Source organism: Panulirus ornatus, chromosome 53 (genome assembly GCF_036320965.1).
Source record: "Panulirus ornatus isolate Po-2019 chromosome 53, ASM3632096v1, whole genome shotgun sequence".
Lineage (NCBI taxonomy): Eukaryota > Metazoa > Arthropoda > Malacostraca > Decapoda > Palinuridae > Panulirus > Panulirus ornatus.
The window spans coordinates 5,471,428-5,493,281 of record NC_092276.1 but is presented as its reverse complement, the minus strand read 5'-3'; the positions used below and the strand labels follow the sequence as shown (position 1 = coordinate 5,493,281).

At 42.1% G+C, this 21,854-nt stretch overlaps 2 long non-coding RNA genes across 2 annotated transcripts in view; both read left to right on the top strand.

Moving 5' to 3' along the window:
• The window catches only part of LOC139765196 (uncharacterized), a 196,683-nt gene extending 190,303 nt beyond the window's left edge, over positions 1–6,380 (top strand). Inside the window, exon 5 of the long non-coding RNA XR_011716604.1 lies at positions 6,231–6,380. This is a non-coding gene — a long non-coding RNA (uncharacterized lncRNA). The remainder of the gene's footprint in view (positions 1–6,230) is intronic.
• Positions 6,381–11,562: 5,182 nt separating this feature from the next.
• The window catches only part of LOC139765195 (uncharacterized), a 39,518-nt gene continuing 29,226 nt past the window's right edge, over positions 11,563–21,854 (top strand). The window contains exon 1 of the long non-coding RNA XR_011716603.1: positions 11,563–11,734. This is a non-coding gene — a long non-coding RNA (uncharacterized lncRNA). The remainder of the gene's footprint in view (positions 11,735–21,854) is intronic.

Here is a 21,854-nt window from a genome sequence, read left to right as displayed (position 1 = left end):
GAAGCAAAATCAGTTGTTTCTTATCTTTTTTTTTTTTCCTGACAAGACAAACTTTGGTTATGTAGTCTGACTTTATTCCATTTTGATCCTCTTTTTTTTTACTGTTTTTTTAGATTAAATTTTCGTAATGTTTTGAAGGTATACATCTAGTGTGTTGTGGTAGGGAAGGTAAACTTGCATTAGAACCAGGTAAACATTATATCTAGTTTTCCTGATAATTAAAGATAGAGGACAGAAGTAACTTCACTTTACTATCTATCGTCAAAGCTGGAGAGGTAAACTGAAAGAACGTATGTTTTCATTTACTCAAGATAGGAAGGCAAATAGATGATTTTTTCCAGTTGTCATAATCTTACCACTTGTTAGGGTCAGGAAGGTAGAGTTATGATCCTGAGGTAATCCTTACTTAGGTAAGGGAAAGAGGCGATGATGGTACAAGATCATCTGATAAGTTTTTCTCCAGTTGGAGCAGTTGGCGATCAGTTCTGGATAAGTTTACCTCTTGTTATGGTAGGAAAAGTAGAGTAAGGTACGTAGTCTGACACGACTTTAGTGAGAGAAGGTTGGCAAACTTGAGCTCACTATCAGATCGTCTTTTATATATACATATATATATATATATATATATATATATATATATATATATATATATATATATATATATATATATATATATATATATATATATATATTCATATATACCTTAGCCTGAGCTAGGTACCGATTTTATCGACCAGGCCTTTGGGATGGATGAACAGCTGGGTTGACTATGGACCGACCAAGATTCGAACGTTTGCGCTCGGTCCTGGGCGGCCCGTGAATGCGTGCATCTCAGTTTACGTACATTAAGGGCATTCCAGGCTGAGCTAAGTACAGTGTTGTCGTCTGCTGTACGTGTACTTCTGGTTGGTTCTTATCTGCTGGGAGACTTGTCTCTGTCGTTCAGTCTTCAGATCTGCTATACACATGTAAGGCACTGAAAAGTACGGCTTAGTAAGCCAATAATCGTCTCTTGTTGTTTACGTTTCGGTATCATATTGGATGGTAAGCTGTCCGTCGCTCCACCAAAATGTGAAAAATGGAATTAAAGGAGATCCCTTTTTGCCTCTGTCGATGTTCATTAGAGTCTCAGGTAGAGCTGAAGGTTCTGTCTGTTTATCGACCTAACGAGACGTACGTAGTATTGATCCTCACAGGTCGACTGGCGAGGTGTGTGTGTGTGTGTGTGTGTGTGTGTACTAGTGTCGGCACATACCATTACTCACCAAAGAAAACATAGTTTCAACTGCAGACTGGAATCAAAGAGGCATTGAGGTCATGTTTCCAAAATCCATGGAATTCTGCCGACACGTCTCATCTGTGGACATCAAAGGAAAGTCTGTGAAATGAGCGAGCCGGTCAGAACTGTGAGTTCATCCCCACACTTCACTAATAACATTTGAAATCGGGATGTTGTTAAGCTGTTCCTTCATCATTTTTACCGATCAATATGAAAAAAACAAAATGGGAATATCATTTCTGATTTTACCAGTTAATGGATGCCGTATGTCTGCTCCCGTAAAAGTTGGTACAGTTTCCATTGATCACATATTTATATCCCCGATGGTGTTCTGATTGCTATCACGACCCTGATTTAGTCCGTGAAGAGGGTGATGATAGCAATTCAGATTATGTTATCGTATAACATATTGACTTAAGTTAACAAAGAAAGAATCTGTTTGTATTTAGTCCTGGACGCTTGTGATTGAACAAAGTCATTGTAAAGGGAAACGGAAATGAGCAAAAACATTTTCCGGTTGTCTGCTTCCAGAGCGAATATTTATCTCTGATTATTTCCAGGTTGTGTTGAACTGCGTTGTGTGGACGGGCAGGGGGTAGATAACGATAAACCCGTCCTCCGAGTACAGGAGAGAGAGAGAGAGAGAGAGAGAGAGAGAGAGAGAGAGAGAGAGAGAGAGAGAGAGAGAGAGAGAGAGAGTACCATTATACCACAAGGGGATTTTGCTGTAAATAGGGTTAAGGCTTATGACCCTTGAGCACGACGGCACGACCCTTGAGGATGATGGCCTGGCCATTAAATTGAGCCTTAATGATCGGGTTGAAGACCATCCCATCACAGTCAACGGTCGTGCTCAAGTGGTCGTACCGTCTTGCTCAAGTGTCGTACCATCGAGTTCAAAGGTCATTTCTTCGCTTTCAATGGTCATACCGTCGTGCCGAAGGATTACAACTTGGAGGTTACCGTGCGTGCAGTTATGTATGTACACTAAGCATGATTACCACCAAGTACATGTACGACAATGTTAACAGAGGAGGTCGTCACATATTGGAGAAACCTGAGGGTCTGCAGCGCCTGTGTCGCTTCCCCTCAACCATCTTGCAGTACAATGGCGTCGTGACTCAAGTGTGGTGTTCCTGCAGTAATGAGAATATATAACCTCTGACCCCTTAAAATCTGGAGTGAGGAGTCTTAGATCGATACTTAGAAATGGTCAAGTAATGGTTCCAGTTCGGTGGGACGAGGAACAGTGGAACGGTATGCAGTTGTAATGATATATAGGAAGAACAATGTCATTACCCTCATGAAGGAGATTGGAATACTGATACTGACCTACAGTGGGTGAGGCGTGTATGTGGCAACACTGACGTGCTCCTCATGTCGTTATCATGCGACCAGCCAGCGTCACGTCGTGTCATGTCAACGTACAAAGAAGAATGAAGAAAAAAATACAGGAAAGTGACTTAATAACCCAGTCTTCCTTATCTTATCTGATGTCAGGGATTACGTCCTCATATATCCAGGTGCCGCCGCTTGAAAATTTTGTCGCCTTGTTGGCCAATTTACGTAAATTATGAGGAGATCAGGAGGAAAATGAGGGTGAGGTCAACGATAAGCTGCTTACTGACTCCGTCAAGTGACTGCTGAACACTACCACCTCCTCCATCATGGATGCCTCCCCTACACTCACTAATGATATTAAACTAAAGAACTTCTCATATATATATATATATATATATATATATATATATATATATATATATATATATATATATATATATATATATATATATATATATCTCCTGCGCCGACTTCTTGCTTTCAAGTTTCATTTTAGTTTTTCGTTCGTATGTGCATCTTACGTCGAGTGTCTGAAAATATAACTTATTTATTTTCACCTGGTTTTCATTATTAGAATTTACATGTTCTCACTTTTGTGTTTCATTATCAGAGAAATTCTTGCACTTTCTTTTGTAAATCATTTTTCACTGTTCTGTCATGGACAATGTATTTTATGTCTACTATCTGACAGTTTTACATTTTTCCTTCTTATATTTTTCCGTTCGTTATTTGGTGTTGTACGTTGTGTACTTGAAGGTGAATGTTGTGTGTTTGCGTGTTGTACTTGACAAGAATTTGAATTTATTATTTTGTAGTATTTCTCATTATTGTTTCATGTTCTGTTGTCTCTAGTAACTGAAATAAATTCACTTTTTCTATATATATATATATATATATATATATATATATATATATATATATATGTATGTTATAAAAAAAGATTCAATGCATTTGTGCGGGTATAGAATCTATGTATTTGTATGTATGTATTTGTGATGGTAGGTATCTTTATATGTATGTGTATATGTGTGTGTACATGTATATACAACTTGGTCACATGCATCAGTAAACGTTGGAGCTGCTGCTGCTGTTGCCTGGTCATTTATTGTGCACATGCAAATGATCACACAACCAATATTTCATGCACGTATAATTCACTTACTGCATCAGGTAAATGTGTCATGCTGTGATTGTTTGCCGTGCACAGCAGCATTGTGCTGCCGTTGGTCAATAGAATGTTACAGAAACTCTCTCTCTCTCTCTCTCTCTCTCTCTCTCTCTCTCTCTCTCTCTCTCTCTCTCTCTCTCTCTCTCTCTCTCTCTCTCTCCTCTCTCTCCTCTCTCTCTCTCTCTCTCTCTCTCTCTCTCTCTCTCTCTCTCTCTCTCTCTCTCTCTCTCTCTCTCTCTCTGCCTCTATAGCCTCCTCCTCTCTGGTCTTAGGATCTCTCATTCCCTGGTCTCTCCCAACAGTCTCTTTAATGTTTCATGACGTCAGATGTGGAGACGTCTCCTTTGACCAAGAAGACGTAAACTTTTCCCGTGTGTGTGTGTGTGTGTGTGTGTGTGTGTGTGTGTGTGTGTTTGGGTCGGTCATGTAGCTTATCTCTTGTGGCCTCATGGCTGCGTGTCTGCCATCTGTAGACATGGATTAGAGAAGCAAAGTCCAAGCATATATGTTATTGACGACGTAGGAGCGGCTTGTGGCGTGTGTGAGGAAGATGTGTCACAGATCCAGTGGGATGTGGTCGTGTGCAAGCTTACACTCGAAGGAGGAAGTTAAAGTGTGTGATTTTCCTTCGGTCAGACACAGTAGGAAGATAAAGTTTTTACTGCTTGGTTGAGAAAAGATTTAACAATACATATTCTTTGTGTGTGTGTGTGTGTGTGTGTGTGTGTGTGTGTGTGTGTGTGTGTGTGTGTTGTAAGAGTTTAGGGGGAGGAGAGTGCTGTTGTTGCGGGGAATAACTGCAAGTGTGGAGCTTGGGAGAAGATGATGTCAGGAGGCGAGGAAATTTTACGAAAGTCATGGGGTGAACCGCCATTAGTCTGCTCATCTGTTAATCCATTAGCAGGAAGGAAGGTTGTCTTTATTTGAGATGAGAAGCAGTGGAGCACCACCCTTACTTCCTGCCCCCTGCTATCTTACCATCTTCTTGGTTATCTTATTAACCTTTTGGATTACCTTATTAACCTCCCTGGTTACCTTGCAGCATCCACTCCTTATCCTCCCCCCCCAGGCTTTACACTCCCCCTCCTCCAGCCTAAGGTTCCCCCCTCACCACGTTCTGCGGTACCCCTACACCTAACCATATACTCCCCTGCTCTTCACAACGCACCTCACCAACCCTCCCCACTCCTCCCCTTCCCCAACATAATAACAAACTGAAGAACATCTTTCGGTAATCACGGTGGCTCGCTGCTTATGGGGCGCCCTTGTTGAAGTGGCTTGTTGGGACGCCCTGTTGCGTCGCTTTTTTCTTTACACCCTGTTAGGATATCCCGTTAGGACGCCATGGGAGAGGGAGAATAGTCGTCCCTCACTTGACTCCTCAGAGCGGAGACAACGTCACCCAGGAACCAGCATTTTCCTTTGACGGCAGCGTAGCCCAGTGTCATGCCGGCATCTGGTGAGGGAGGTATCTGTTCTGGCTTGGGTGTGTCGAAACAAAGAAGGAATTTCATACATTCACGTACAACAAGACGGACTTAGTGGCGTCGCTTGACTAGAGGAAGATGTTGCTTAACTTGCCACGCATGATCAGAGGACAATCCGTACTCTGAGGTTAAGTATTTCATTGTATTTCTGGGATGTGTCTTGCAGTAGAGGAGGAACCACTTTCTGGACGTCCGGATGCTCTCTGGTGAAGGGAGTTGATGATAAGTGGCTGTCAGGGGAACCATCACCTTCATAACACCGTCTCCATCTATACTAACTAAAAATGTACGTTACTGTTAATGTCGTCCAATAGATAACCTAGCTATTGACTGCCAGGTTATTGCAAGCAGACGACGCCGCCGTAGACCATCAGGTCTTCTTGTCATCTGTCCTTGACGTGTGCCGTTCTCGAGCGTCGTGTCCTCGGCCATCTCTAAGATCAAGCACTATGGCGTCTTGATCCCTGGTGCAATCCTACCTGACTCCCACTTTGATCCAAAGTTATAATTAACTGAGCTTAACTCACTTGCTTACGTCATCAGGATCTTCTAAATATAGTTCATTTTATTACCGAGTATCATCATTTGTCACGTGTGTACGTCGGGTGTTTCATGTCTGAATGTTGCAAAGTTTTATCAGAAGGACGAGAACAGGGAGAGGGTTTCTTTTTTTCCAGTGATGACCATTAGATCTTAGGCTCAGGAGCCAACACTTTGAGACCGTGTAAGTACTAAGCCGACCTTAGATGAGGAAAGTTTCAATTAAAATGATGTTATAAAGTTTGCATGTGACTTGGGACAATATATGTCTTTAGTTACTTCTCAGAAGGAATTAAATCTCTATAGCTGATTGTAGCCTGAAGTAGCACATGATATCGAGTATATTAAAACTTTTAATGATTCTGGTAGCTCGCCTCTGTACTCCCTTCATTCTGTCTGTCTTCCCTCAAGTAAGGTGACCATAACTGGACGCAGTATTCCAGGAAGGGACGCAACAGTGAGTTGTTAAGATTTTGAGAATAATTTCCTGAGCTCACATTCGAAAGCCGTGCCTGTGACACCAAGAATTTGGTTTGTCTTTATCTATTGCTTCTGTCCATTGTTTAACCTCACCAAAGATGTTCACACTCAGGTTCATGTTTTTCATTTACTTTTTGTATCCCAACAAAATTCACATATCAGTCTGTCTTCTCATTTTTACTACCGACATGACAATCTCTGCACTTATCAATATTACACTTTATTTTCCAGGTAGTAGCGCCAGGTAGTAGCGCCAGGTCCATTGGTTTGTCTGTGTCACTTCGAAGATGAAGACATTTAGTTTCTGTTGTAGATTTATCCCCCAAGATAGTGTCGTCCGCGAATTTAGATATCTTACAATGAGGCTTGTTATTAATATCATTAATATACATGAGAAACAGAACAGATTCCAAGATGGTTCCTGTAGTACACCACTTGTCTTGTTCAGCCATTCAGTCATTCATCACAGCTGTGGTCACGGTCAGTCTGCCAGTTTCCTGACCATGCCAGTAGAGCCCCATCTATACCATGTGACTCCACTCTTGTTAGTGACCTTTGATGTGCAACTTTACCAAGTGCTTTTAGAAAAAATAAATAGATGACGTCATCTGCTGTACGTTCATGATACATGTTTACTTCATAAAAGAAATCAAACATGAGCGATTTCATCTAAATTCATGCTGAAGATCGTTTATTAAGTGGTGGTTATCTAAATGGTTTACAATATCTTCTCGAATGATGGTTTCCATTAGTTTACCAAATGTAGACGGAGTTTACCAAATTCCAAAAAGTAACCCAAATACTATAGTTCTACCGTTAGATGTAAGATATCGTTCTCTAACTCCTGGCCCCCGTTTTCTTTCACGATCACAGCAAAATGAGTCATCCTATACTAAACACTGAACATTATTGCTTTCATAACAAAAAAACCTGAGGAAACAAATTGTTAGCACTGTTCATGTCGTATACGACTCTGTTTACAGCGTATGCAAATTGATGTTATTAGAAATGTGTTGTAGATGTTGTTCGTCACCCTAGATGTATTAATAATGTCACCACACAATCTTCCTGACTGGTGAACCCAGTTCATCTTATTTTCTAGATATTATTTTTGTAAGATTAACTATCGTAGAGAAGATGACGTCACGTATACTCGTTCCTCTATGCTACATCAGCGGCTACTGGTGGATTTCTGATATATAGTTTCCGCTATATCACTATAGTACTCATCATTTTATCTTTCTCTCACCTTGGCTATGATTAGGGCATGCTTTTGTCCGTGTCATGTCCAGCAGTAAAAGATAAAGGATATATCTGAGATTCGTGTCTTTGCTTTCATCTGTGTAAGGTGACCAGCCACCTTCTCACTCCACCTGATCTAATTAACTAGAGTGGCAGAGGTCCATCACTCGCCCCAGCTCCAGGTCTTCCTCAGTAATCACCTGTTTGACCTAATCTGAATTTCTTGATGTAACAAGTGGTTGTGTAGCTACTTCACTCCACAAAGATATTAAGTCACGATCAAGGATTCTAGAATTACTTGTTATGTTGACTTCTACTTATATTTCCCTTTTGATGTAACTGATAATACGATAGTTAATATAATATTGACTTACCTTCCAATGACGAGATAATTAAACATGGTCTTCCAGCGGTACCTGATCTGTTTCCAGCGGTACCTGATCTGTTTCCAGCGGTACCTGATCTGTTTCCAGCGGTACCTGATCTGTTTCCAGCGGTACCTGATCTGTTTCCAGCGGTACCTGATCTGTTTCCAGCGTTACCTGATCTGTTTCCAGCGGTACCTGATCTGTTTCCAGCGGTACCTGATCCGTGTGACGTCTTCATTTCGTCTGGCTTCGGGCACCGCATATCAGGTAGGTCGGGCGGGAGATGTACAAATACTGAGCCACTGTGGAAGATGCAGGAGCCCCGGTACTACTGTATAACGTGGTCGTCCGACCATCCCAGAGCTAAACGTCATTCCAACCGGTGAAATATCCCATCCCAGGCAATCCATGACCCGACATTGAATTGTCTCTCCTCTGCCGGGAAAAAGGATTTTGCTGACTCGTGGACGATCACGGAGAAAACGAAAATTTCGGCCAAACACTAACCAGATACGTACATGTCCAGCATCATGCCTGGTCTGTAATGCCTTCACACACACACACACACACACACACACACACACACACACACGAGCAGCTGGCTTACAGAAAACCCAGATGTTCATCCTCCCCTTTGGGGCTGGTCGATGAGTGGGTGCCTGGCGTAAGGTGGGAAATATATGTATGCAAATATATTGTAAAATTCTCCCCGAAATAGAAATCCTAAACACTAAAAACATCTGCAAGACTCGACAAGACAGCTTTACCCTGGGGTACACTGAGGCTCACTGGCTTGTGTGTTCATCGTGACGACATACAAGCAGTTAACATGACATGTGAGAAATAAAAACGGCTCCCGAAATGAACCCCGGGGGACACCCTTGGATAGTTTTGTCCATCTTTAAAAAGTACTTCAAAAGTACCTACATCTGATAACTCAGTCAATGGAAGGAGACCCGCCTTTTATCTTTGCTTGGAATTCTATTTTTATGTCGATCATATAGGCGGGATGGTGTCAGACGCCTTTTGTCAGTCTAAACACACAGCAGTCCTCTTCTTGAAAACCACAGTTTACTCTGTCTTGAAAGTCCAATCGTCCCCCCCCCCTCTCTCTCTCTCTCTCTCTCTCTCTCTCTCTCTCTCTCTCTCTCTCTCTCTCTCTCTCTCTCTCTCTCTCTCTCTCTCTCTCTCTCTCTCTCTCTCTCTCTCTCTCTCATCCCATATCGTTTAACATTCCAGAAAAGTTCGTTCCCTCAGGAATGATCATCTTGATTGTTTGTGACGTTTTCTTGGGTGTCTTTCAGGCGATGTCATATTACCGACCCAAATTCCTAATGGAAACCAACCTCATCGTAGGTGACCTGACCTGACCTGACCTGAACTACCTGGACATGGTTGGGAGTAATGCAGTGTCGTGATGATCACACCATTAGCACTGTGCTGTGGTGTCAGCTTGCCACAGAACAAATATTTTGCTGTTCGTCAACAACTCTTGATTACATCCTATGTACGACCTCTTGCTGGATGCTTCTTACATGATAGCGAGGTACGATCTCTCATGTAGGGAGCTTTTCAAATGTACTTTATATTCAAAGGTTGAGTCCCACACAACATGTTTCTGTTAGTGGTGGGGCCTTTCAGAAGGCTCATATATCTGCGACGCTGATGTAGAAAACATGAGACATAAGATTGGTTCCTCTTTCAGTAGACCATTTGCATATAGTAGTAACGTAGATGAATGAATTAGACGCCTGGTTGCCTACACTAAGAGAACGTTGCCTCCAATTTCTTTATTCGTCTACTGTAGAATACAAGGCAGGTGTATTATGCTAATGTTCTTGATTAGTATGTATGGCTCTAATGTAAGGGAAAACCACAGGGAAATGTTTTACCCAAGACGGATGTCTTCAAGGGACACTCTGGTTATGTATCAGGACAGGGCATTATAATCCTGTAGGCACACACACACACACACACACACACACACACACACACACACACACACACACACACTCACACATACAAACACACACACACACATACAACTATGGTTTGGCACAATCTAAAAGACTAGTTTTTCACTTCCTCCAAAATTCGTCTCTACCGTGTTAAGAAAAGAAAAAAAAGAATTTTAGAGGAAGTAAAAAATCAGTCTTTTAGATTGTACCAAGTCATATGTATTGGGAAAGACATGAGAGGCTAGTGAGTTCCAAAGCTTCGCGGTGTAGGGAAAGAAAACAGATGTCAAAACGGCCCACCCTTGAATTGCCAACGGCCACACAAAAAAAAGAGTTGACTTGGTAGGTGGCCAAGTATTGTGCGGTCTTGCTTGTGGTGGGGGAACACAGCGGCTAATTCTTGGGAGCAAAAACCAGAGTACCACCTGTAGAAGAGGGAAAGTGAACCAACATTGCGGTGTAGGGGAAGCTTACAGATGAGACCTCCTCATGCCACGCTTTGCCAGAAACTTTGGATATATCAAAGGCAACGACATAAGAATCCTCAAAGTCTTTCAGGGATGATGACCAGACATTAGTAAGGTAAGAAAGAGTATCATCAAGGATACTAAGCCACACAATTTTAATGTAAAAATAAAATATGTTACAATCACGCTTTATAATATTAACAACTGTGCTTTTTATAGTGTACATATACACACACAGTGCATGTTGGAATGGGATGAATGTATTTAAAGTATGTCTTATCTAGCAGGAGCCTTTAGAACTGTGCATTATGTGCAATATTGGAGGGATGACAGAAGGCCTAGGTCGCATTCACTGAGCAGGTATCGAAGCCAAGATTCGATCCGAGACGAACCTTTTAGCAAAGCAGAGTCAAACTTTGTCATACCGTAGTGAGCTGAAATATATTTATTATTTGTTTACAATCCCTTTCTTGATATTTTGGAACTAGAATTTTTGGGATAGGAAATCGAATCGAAAGGGGAAGGTTAACATCAGGTTGAAATATATTCAGAAATGAAAATTCGTATAGAAAAATCGCCTGAGTGGGCCACTTTATATATATATATATATATATATATATATATATATATATATATATATATATATATATATATATATATATATATATTTTTTTTTTTTTTTTTCACGGCCAGGAATTTGTATATGTGGAAGGGCGAGTGAAGTGATGATTACGGTGAAATGTGCGTGACACAGACCTTAAAATGATAGTGACGGTATTTGCGTGTGTGGTGAGCCATTGAAATGATAGTAACGATGTCAGTATATGTGTGACGGAACGAATAAAATGATAGTGACGGTATATGTGTGTGTGTGTGTGTGTGTGTGTGTGTGTGTGTGTGTGACACGGTCATTGTTACGAAGTGTGTGTGACAGGACCTGTCAGTGATAGTAACGGTTTCACTATGTGTAAAGGGACCACTGAAATGAAAGTGACAGTCGCAGGCACTATATGTGACGGTATACTTGAAGTGATATTATTGAGAGTATATATGTAGTGTAAGGTGTTGTAGCTATTGTATAATTGTTTCGGTACAAAAAACTTTGATACACTATACGCAGTATCTAACTTAAAATCATCAGACAATTTCCAAACTCCTTAAGTTTTTTAAGTTTAAATCTTTTTCATTAGTGTGTAGATTTCAATTAGCCCGCCATGATAAGTAGTGTTCCAGGTTGCCACAACATGGCTGTCGCTCGTGTTTGTTTATGTACCACATCTGAAGTGAAAGACTTGAAGTTAATTTTTGTTGTGTCGAACCGTCGTATAGCTCAAGCTTGATGTATTGTAGTCATCACTTACATGGGCATCATCACTTACAGTCATCTCGAGACATTAATTTGTGGTAGGTGTAAAGTGCAAGAAACATATTCTCTTGTGGCTATTGAGACGAGTGTTGCATCACTTGTTCTGATGTAGAATGAACTCATATCTTTAGGATATTTCCTTAAACTTACACTGACTTCGTCTCTAATGTACAGAGAATATGGTCTCTTTGAGTGAATTCATTGTACTTTCTCTGTATTTGGGTTTCACAATGATGAATTATATTTTCTGCTCTTATTTTAGATCTGTATGTCGGATGGACTATAGTTCTCAAACAAGACCATCTGTGGAAGGATAAGATGTAATTTACCTGTTGCTTTTCTGTTTTACCGTAAGGGAAAACAGTGTAATAATCATTGTTCTTGATATCGCAGCACAATGGGTTTATGCTATACATATATGCATGTACAGTGTGCATATTTAGGACTATTGTATTTGAGGTAATGCTTATCTCTTAGGATGCAATAGAAGCGTGCATTGTGTGTAATAGTGGAGAGGGGAATAAAGGCCTGGTATACATTCATTATAGTGAGTAGACGTGTTTGGTATGTGTCTGGAGTTCTTTTCTTATCAGTTTGGAATTATTTTTTTTGGAGTAGGAAAGTGATACAAAATGGGAAAGCTAGTATCAGGTTAACAACCTACTGCTTCCGTGCCTGCTGGCATACTCCCTGGCCCAACCCAGACTCTTCACCTGCATCCTCCTCACAGACTCCTACCCCACCCATTACAGTCCACAACCTCTCCCCCTTTGCAAGGATCCAGTCCCTCTCAGTAGAGTCCAAAACGTCTCACCCGACCCCACCCAGTAGAGTCAACAAACTTATCTCACCCTACTACTTTCTCACCTGCATTCCTTTCATCACAGCTACCAATGCAGCTTCTGGCACTCCCTTTGATAGACCTCTCTTCATTTCTTACCATCGTCAGTTGGAACATTGCTGGACTTGACGCCTTTAATATACTTAACAATCGTGAAGATATACTTGATGACTTCTGATTCTTATAGACTCATTCTTGTTCTTATCTTTTATTAGTGCCAGGTGAAGTTGGTGCATTGTTAAGGAATATTAGGTATAGTCTCTATAGAGCCTATATCCTGTTAAGGTAAAGTTATTGAAGTTCAAATTGCTCAATAATTTATACGTTTTGCATAATATTTGTGTTTATATACATGTTTCTGAAAAAAGTGTGATAATCTTTTCATACCACTTGACTGGCGAGACAGGTTTTGGAAGTTTAAAGCTTGGGGAGGGGTTTATCAGATGGTTCTTGGGATTGTTAACAGGAGGGATGGGTTCTGGGAGATGAAGAATTTGTGAGGATTTGTTCTTGGGAGTTTTGATTGGGGTGACAGGTTTTGGGAGTTGAAGACTTTTTGAGGGATTGGTTGGAGGGTTCTTCCTAGTTTTGACTGGAGGAAAAGGATTTTGAAGTTGAAGCTGTGATGTTTTAGGGGGTTCCTTGAGAGTTGAATGATAAAGACCCCTCTCCACCTTTTTTTAGTCAAGTAGTGTTGACTGGAGAGACAGGTGTTGTGGGTTGAAGCCTTTATGAAGGATTTACTGAGGTGACAGATTTTTTGGAATTGTTTTTTAGGGTACTTATGGGTGTTGACTGAAGGTACACATTTTGGTAGTTGAAGACCATATGGGGGATTTGTTTGAAGGTTCTTGGGTGTGTTGACTGGGAGAGGTTTTGGGAGTTTGAAGACTCTGTGAGAAATTTGTTTGAGGGTTCTTTGGAGTGTTGAGTAGAGGGATAGGTTTTGGGAGTTCAAGACTTTGTGAGGGGTTTGTTGGAAAGGTTCTTGGATGTATTGACTTAAGGGATATGTTTTGGTAGTTGAGGACTTATAATTGTTTTGTTGGAGGGTTCCTTGGAGTATTGATTGAAGGGACAGGTTTTGGGAGTTAAAGACTATATTAGTGATTTGCTGGAGTGTTCTTAGGAATATTAAGTGGAGGGAAAGGTTTTGGGAGATGAAGACTGGTATTTTTATTGGAGGATTCTCTGGAGTGTTGATTAGAGTGACAGGTTTTTTGGAATAGAAGAGTTTTAATTTTTTTCTTTTTAGAGTTTTTTTGGGAGTGTTGGCTGGAGGGACATGTTTTGGGAATTGACAACTCTGTGACAGCTTTTTTAGAGGGCTCATGGGAGTGTTGACTATGTTGATTTGCCTAAAGAGCTTCCATAAGTGGCTGGCCACTTGGCCTAGAAAGAGTGACTCAGGTACAGCAACAGCTCTGACTTCCACCTGGGGTGGTGGTATAACAGGATTTCCTTTTACTTCTTCGGAAGTGGCTTCCACCAGCATTTCACCCAGTCTGAAAAGAGGACTCGAGGCCAATTATGTCCGAGGAACCCAGTAAGAACTTTGTTTTTGGATGGTCCATTTAAATTGTTTTAGGATAATCCAGTTGAACTATGCCAAAAGAGAGGATAATCCAGTTGAACTCTGCCAAAAGAGAGTCTTCTTAGACTGTAGAATAATTCATTTGATCTCGGTTTTAGGATAGTCCAGATGAACTCTGTTGAAAGATATTAAGCTTGAACTCTGCTCTAAAATTATTGGTTTGAATTCTGTATGGGATAGTTCAATTGTGTTCTGCTTTTGGATAGTCCATTTGAACTCTTAAGAGAGCTCATTTACACTATGCTTTACAATAGGCCATGTGAACTCTATAGTACATTTAAACTCTGATCTTGGATAACGCAAAGAACCTCTGCCCTTGGATTGCCCCACTTGAACTCTACCCCAGGATATTCCATTTGAGCTGTGCTCTAGGATAGTCCACTTGGGTAGGATGCATGGAATGCTTGAGTGTTTGGTCAGTAGTATCCACCACTTAAGAACTTTTGCACTGTCATTGTGAAGAGTTCTGAGTGTTTTATGCAACTTTTATCTTGTAAGCTGCATTATTGAGTGTCAATTTAGCCCTGTCACTTATAAATATTGTAATGTAAGGGGGCAATAATCATATATGTGATATATATGGTAAAGTGTGTGAAAGAAGAAAGTTAAGAGTAAATGTGAATAAGAGCAAGGTTATTAGGTACAGTAGGGTTGAGGGTCAAGTCAGTTGGGAGGTAAGTTTGAATGGAGAAAAACTGGAGGAAGTAAAGTGTTTTAGATATCTGGGAGTGGATCTGGCAGCGGATGGAACCATGGAAGCGGAAGTGAATCATAGGGTAGGGGAGGGGGCGAAAATCCTGGGAGCGTTGAAGAATGTGTGGAAGTCGAGAACATTATGTCGGAAAGCAAAAATGGGTATGTTTGAAGGAATAGTGGTTCCAACAATGTTGTATGGTCGCGAGGCGTGGGCTATGGATAAAGTTGTGCGCAGGAGGGTGGATGTGCTGGAAATGAGATGTTTGAGGACAATGTATGGGGTGAGGTGGTTTGATCGAGTAAGTAACATAAGGGTAAGAGAGATGTGTGGAAATAAAAAGAGCGTGGTTGAGAGAGCAGAAGAGGGTGTTTTGAAATGGTTTGGGCACATGGAGAGAATGAGTGAGGAAAGATTGACCAAGAGGATATATGTGTCGGAGGTGGAGGGAACGAGGAGAAGTGAGAGACCAAATTGGAGGTGGAAAGATGGAGACCAAATTGGAGGTGGAAAGATGGAGTGAAAAAGATTTTGTGTGATCGGGGCCTGAACATGCAGGAGGGTGAAAGGAGGGCAAGGAATAGAGTGAATTGGATCGATGTGGTATACCGGGGTTGACGTGCTGTCAGTGGATTAAATCAGGGCATGTGAAGCATCTGGGGTAAACCATGGAAAGCTGTGTACGTATGTATATTTGTGTGTGTGGACGTGTATGTATATACATGTGTATGGGGGTGGGATGGGCCATTTCTTTCGTCTGTTTCCTTGTGCTACCTCGCAAACGCGGGAGACTGCGACAAAAAAAAAAAAAAAGGGAATGGGATGTATTTAGGGAATCAGTGATGGATTGCGCAAAAGATGCTTGTGGCATGAGAAGAGTGGGAGGTGGGCTGTTTAGAAAGGGTAGTGTGTGGTGGGATGAAGAAGTAAGAGTATTAGTGAAAGAGAAGAGAGAGGCATTTGGACGATTTTTGCAGGGAAAAAATGCAATTGAGTGGGAGAAGTATAAAAGAAAGAGACAGGAGGTCAAGAGAAAGGTGCAAGAGGTGAAAAAAAGGGCAAATGAGAGTTGGGGTGAGAGACTATCAGTAAATTTTAGGGAGAATAAAAAGATGTTCTGGAAGGAGGTAAATAGGGTGCGTAAGACAAGGGAGCAAATGGGAACTTCAGTGAAGGGCGTAAATGGGGAGGTGATAACAAGTAGCGGTGATGTGAGAAGGAGATGGAATGAGTATTTTGAAGGTTTGTTGAATGTGTCTGATGACAGAGTGGCAGATATAGGGTGTTTTGGTCGAGGTGGTGTGCAAAGTGAGAGGGTTAGGGAAAATGATTTGGTAAACAGAGAAGAGGTAGTAAAAGCTTTGCGGAAGATGAAAGCCGGCAAGGCAGCAGGTTTGGATGGTATTGCAGTGGAATTTATTAAGAAAGGGGGTGACTGTATTGTTGACTGGTTGGTAAGGTTATTTAATGTATGTATGACTCATGGTGAGGTGCCTGAGGATTGGCGGAATGCGTGCATAGTGCCATTGTACAAAGGCAAAGGGGATAAGAGTGAGTGCTCAAATTACAGAGGTATAAGTTTGTTGAGTATTCCTGGTAAATTATATGGGAGGGTATTGATTGAGAGGGTGAAGGCATGTACAGAGCATCAGATTGGGGAAGAGCAGTGCGGTTTCAGAAGTGGTAGAGGATGTGTGGATCAGGTGTTTGCTTTGAAGAATGTATGTGAGAAATACTTAGAAAAGCAAAGGGATTTGTATGTAGCATTTATGGATCTGGAGAAGGCATATGATAGAGTTGATAGAGATGCTCTGTGGAAGGTATTAAGAATATATGGTGTGGGAGGCAAGTTGTTAGAAGCAGTGAAAAGTTTTTATCGAGGATGTAAGGCATGTGTACGTGTAGGAAGAGAGGAAAGTGATTGGTTCTCAGTGAATGTAGGTTTGCGGCAGGGGTGTGTGATGTCTCCATGGTTGTTTAATTTGTTTATGGATGGGGTTGTAAAGGAGGTAAATGCAAGAGTCCTGGAAAGAGGGGCAAGTATGAAGTCTGTTGGGGATGAGAGAGCTTGGGAAGTGAGTCAATTGTTGTTCGCTGATGATACAGCGCTGGTGGCTGATTCATGTGAGAAACTGCAGAAGCTGGTGACTGAGTTTGGTAAAGTGTGTGGAAGAAGAAAGTTGAGAGTAAATGTGAATAAGAGCAAGGTTATTAGGTACAGTAGGGGTGAGGGTCAAGTCAATTGGGAGGTGAGTTTGAATGGAGAAAAACTGGAGGAAGTGAAGTGTTTTAGATATCTGGGAGTGGATCTGTCAGCGGATGGAACCATGGAAGCGGAAGTGGATCATAGGGTGGGGGAGGGGGCGAAAATTTTGGGAGCCTTGAAAAATGTGTGGAAGTCGAGAACATTATCTCGGAAAGCAAAAATGGGTATGTTTGAGGGAATAGTGGTACCAACAATGCTGTATGGTTGCGAGGCGTGGGCTATGGATAGAGATGTGCGCAGGAGGATGGATGTGCTGGAAATGAGATGTTTGAGGACAATGTGTGGTGTGAGGTGGTTTGAGCGAGTAAGTAACGTAAGGGTAAGAGAGATGTGTGGAAATAAAAAGAGCGTGGTTGAGAGAGCAGAAGAGGGTGTTTTGAAATGGTTTGGGCACATGGAGAGAATGAGTGAGGAGAGATTGACCAAGAGGATATATGTGTCGGAGGTGGAGGGAACGAGGAGAAGAGGGAGACCAAATTGGAGGTGGAAAGATGGAGTGAAAAAGATTTTGTGTGATCGGGGCCTGAACATGCAGGAGGGTGAAAGGAGGGCAAGAAATAGAGTGAATTGGAGTCATGTGGTATACAGGGGTTGACGTGCTGTCAGTGGATTGAAGCAAGGCATGTGAAGCGTCTGGGGTAAACCATGGAAAGCTGTGTAGGTATGTATATTTGCGTGTGTGGACGTGTGTATGTACATGTGTATGGGGGGGGGGGGCCATTTCTTTCGTCTGTTTCCTTGCGCTACCTCGCAAACGCGGGAGACAGCGACAAAGTATAAAAAAAAAAAAAAAAAAAAAAAAAATATATATATATATATAATGGTAAATTATATGGGAGGGTATTGATTGAGAGGGTGAAGGCATGTACAGAGCATCAGATTGGGGAAGAGCAGTGTGGTTTCAGAAGTGGTAGAGGATGTGTGGATCAGGTGTTTGCTTTGAAGAATGTATGTGAGAAATACTTAGAAAAGCAAATGGATTTGTATGTAGCATTTATGGATCTGGAGAAGGCATATGATAGAGTTGATAGAGATGCTCTGTGGAAGGTATTAAGAATATATGGTGTGGGAGGAAAGTTGTTAGAAGCAGTGAAAAGTTTTTATCGAGGATGTAAGGCATGTGTACGTGTAGGAAGAGAGGAAAGTGATTGGTTCTCAGTGAATGTAGGTTTGCGGCAGGGGTGTGTGATGTCTCCATGGTTGTTTAATTTGTTTATGGTTGGGGTTGTTAGGGAGGTAAATGCAAGAGTTTTGGAAAGAGGGGCAAGTATGAAGTCTGTTGGGGATGAGAGAGCTTGGGAAGTGAGTCAGTTGTTGTTCGCTGATGATACAGCGCTGGTGGCTGATTCATGTGAGAAACTGCAGAAGCTGGTACTGAGTTTGGAAAAGTGTGTGGAAGAAGAAAGTTAAGAGTAAATGTGAATAAGAGTAAGGTTATTAGGTACAGTAGGGTTGAGGGTCAAGTCATTTGGGAGGTGAGTTTGAATGGAGAAAAACTGGAGGAAGTGAAGTGTTTTAGATATCTGGGAGTGGATCTGGCAGCGGATGGAACCATGGAAGCGGAAGTGGATCATAGGGTGGGGGAGGGGGCGAAAATCCTGGGGGCCTTGAAGAATGTGTGGAAGTCGAGAACATTATCTCGGAAAGCAAAAATGGGTATGTTTGAAGGAATAGTGGTTCCAACAATGTTGTATGGTTGCGAGGCGTGGGCTATGGATAGAGTTGTGCGCAGGAGGATGGATGTGCTGGAAATGAGATGTTTGAGGACAATGTGTGGTGTGAGGTGGTTTGATCGAGTGAGTAACGTAAGGGTAAGAGAGATGTGTGGAAATAAAAAGAGCGTGGTTGAGAGAGCAGAAGAGGGTGTTTTGAAGTGGTTTGGGCACATGGAGAGGATGAGTGAGGAAAGATTGACCAAGAGGATATATGTGTCGGAGGTGGAGGGAACAAGGAGAAGAGGGAGACCAAATTGGAGGTGGAAAGATGGAGTGAAAAAGATTTTGTGTGATCGGGGCCTGAACATGCAGGAGGGTGAAAGGAGGGCAAGGAATAGAGTGAATTGGAGCGATGTGGTATACTGGGGTTGACGTGCTGTCAGTGGATTGAAGCAGGGCATGTGAAGCGTCTGGGGTAAACCATGGAAAGCTGTGTAGGTATGTATATTTGCGTGTGTGGACGTATGTATATACATGTGTATGGGGGGGGGTTGGGCCATTTCTTTCGTCTGTTTCCTTGCGCTACCTCGCAAACGCGGGAGACAGCGACAAAGTATAATAAAAAATAAAAATAATATATATATATATATTTTTTTTTGCTTTGTCGCTGTCTCCTGTGTTTGCGAGGTAGCGCAAGGAAACAGACGAAAGAAATGGCCCAACCCACCCCCATACACATGTATATACATACGTCCACACACGCAAATAAACATACCTACACAGCTTTCCATGGTTTACCCCAGACGCTTCACATGCCCTGATTCAATCCACTGACAGCATGTCAACCCCGGTATACCACATCGATCCAATTCACTCTATTCCTTGCCCTCCTTTCACCCTCCTGTATGTTCAGGCCCCGATCACACAAAATCTTTTTCACTCCATCTTTCCACCTCCAATTTGGTCTCCCACTTCTCCTCGTTCCTCCACCTCCAACACATATATCCTCTTGGTCAATCTTTGCTCACTCATTCTCTCCATGTGCCCAAACCATTTCAAAGCACCCTCTTCTGCTCTCTCAACCACGCTCTTTTTATTTCCACACATCTCTCTTACCCTTACGTTACTCACTCGATCAAACCACCTCACACCACACATTGTCCTCAAACATCTCATTTCCAGCACATCCATCCTCCTGCACACAACTCTATCCATAGCCCACGCCTCGCAACCATACAACATTGTTGGAACCACTATTCCTTCAAACATACCCATTTTTGCTTTCCGAGATAATGTTCTCGACTTCCAAACATTCTTCAAGGCTCCCAGAATTTTTGCCCCCTCCCCCACCCTATGATCCACTTCCGCTTCCATGGTTCCATCCGCTGCCAGATCCACTCCCAGATATCTAAAACACTTTACTTCCTCCAGTTTTTCTCCATTCAAACTTACCTCCCAGTTGACTTGACCTTCAACCCTACTGTACCTAATAACCTTGCTCTTATTCACATTTACTCTTAACTTTCTTCTTTCACACACTTTACCAAACTCAGTCACCAGCTTCTGCAGTTTCTCACATGAATCAGCCACCAGCGCTGTATCATCAGCGAACAACAACTGACTCACTTCCCAAGCTCTCTCATCCCCAACAGACTTCATACTTGCCCCTCTTTCCAAAACTCTTGCATTCACCTCCCTAACAACAATATTTTGCTTTGTCGCTGTCTCCTGCGTTAGCGAGGTAGCGCAAGGAAACAGACGAAAGAAACAGACGAAAGAGTGGCCCAACCTGCCCACATACACATGTATATACACACACGTCTACACACACAAATATACATACCTATACATCTCAACGTATACATATATATACACACAGAGACATATACATATATGCACATGTACATAATTCATACTGTCTGCCTTTATTCGTTCCCATCGCCACCCCACCACACATGAAATAACAACCCCCTCCCCCTCATGTGTGCGAGGTAGCGCTAGGAAAGGACAACAAAAGGCCACATTCGTTCACACTCAGTCTCTAGCTGTCATGTAATAATGCACTGAAACCACAGCTCCCTTTCCACATCCAGGCCCCACAGAACTTTCCATGGTTTACCCCAGATGCTTCACATGCCCTGGTTCAATCCACTGACAGCACGTCGACCATGGTATACCACATCATTCCAATTCACTCTATTCCTTGCACGTCTTTCACCCTCCTGCATGTTCAGGCCCCAATCACTCAAAATCTTTTTCACTCCATCTTTCCACCTCCAATTTGGTCTCCCACTTCTCGTTCCCTCCACCTCTGACACATATATCCTCTTTGTCAATCTTTCCTCACTCATTCTCTCCATGTGACCAAACCATTTCAAAACACCCTCTCCTGGTCTCTCAACCATACTCTTTTTATTACCACACATCTCTCTTACCCTTTCATTACTTACTCAACCAAACTACCTCACACCACATATTGTCCTCAACCATCTCATTTCCAGCACATCCACCCTCCTCAGCTTAACTCTATCTACAGCCCACGCCTCGCAACCATATGACATTGTTGGGACCACTATTCCTTCAAACATACCCATTAATTTGTTTATGGATGGGGTTGTTAGGGAGGTGAACAACAATTGACTCACTTCCCAAGCTCTCTCATCCACAACAGACTGCATACTTACCCCTCTTTCCAAAACTCTTGCATTCACCTCCCTAACTACCCCATTCATAAACAAATTAAACAACCATGGAGGCATCACGCACCCCTGCCACAAACCACCATTCACTGAGAACCAATCACTTTCCTCTCTTCCTACTCGTACACATGCCTTACATCCTCGATTAAAACTTCTCTGCTTCTAACAACTTACCTCCCACACCATATGTTCTTAATACCTTCCACAGAGCATCTCTATCAACTCTATCATATGCCTTCTCCAGATCCACAAATGCTACATACAAATACATTTGCTTTTCTAAGTATTTCTCACATACATTTTTCAAAGCAAACACCTGATCCACACATCCTCTACCACTTCTGAAACCACACTGCTCTTCCCCAATCTGATGCTTTGTACATGCCTTCACCGTCTCAATCAACACCCT